This window comes from Lupinus angustifolius, chromosome LG01 (genome assembly GCF_001865875.1).
Source record: "Lupinus angustifolius cultivar Tanjil chromosome LG01, LupAngTanjil_v1.0, whole genome shotgun sequence".
Lineage (NCBI taxonomy): Eukaryota > Viridiplantae > Streptophyta > Magnoliopsida > Fabales > Fabaceae > Lupinus > Lupinus angustifolius.
In genome coordinates this window covers 11,313,560-11,314,003 of record NC_032009.1, presented here as the reverse complement: position 1 = coordinate 11,314,003, position 444 = coordinate 11,313,560, and positions in this window count along the sequence as shown.

The window sequence follows — 444 nt, the reverse complement described above, 5'->3', positions numbered from 1 at the left end:
AGAGGCATTACATGTTTAATTTCTCATCATTTCATCTCATATGTTCATGCATTTCCTGATGTTTTTGGAAAGATTTCATATTCTATAAAATCTGTTTTTAACTCATGCATTATCATTTTATATGAAACATGTGTTAGGGTTGTAGAGTAAGGTCTTAATTGTTTTAATTTGAGCATTGTAAGTGCTTTAGATTACTCTATATTCATGTTGTAAAAGTGTTGTAATTTTGGGAATCTCTAGGTGTCTTACCACCAACGAGATTGAGTTGCGTCTTTATTAGCTTAGAAATCTTGATAGAAAGAATAGGTTCTTGGCTGGGGCTACACCACAAGAAAGGTTTTCTTGGGCGGAAGGAAGTGAGTCAAACCAAGGGATAAGGTTCTTTAGTTTTCAAGAAAGTGTCTAAGTGTTGTAATTGAAAGAATTGTTTGTAAAACGTTATTT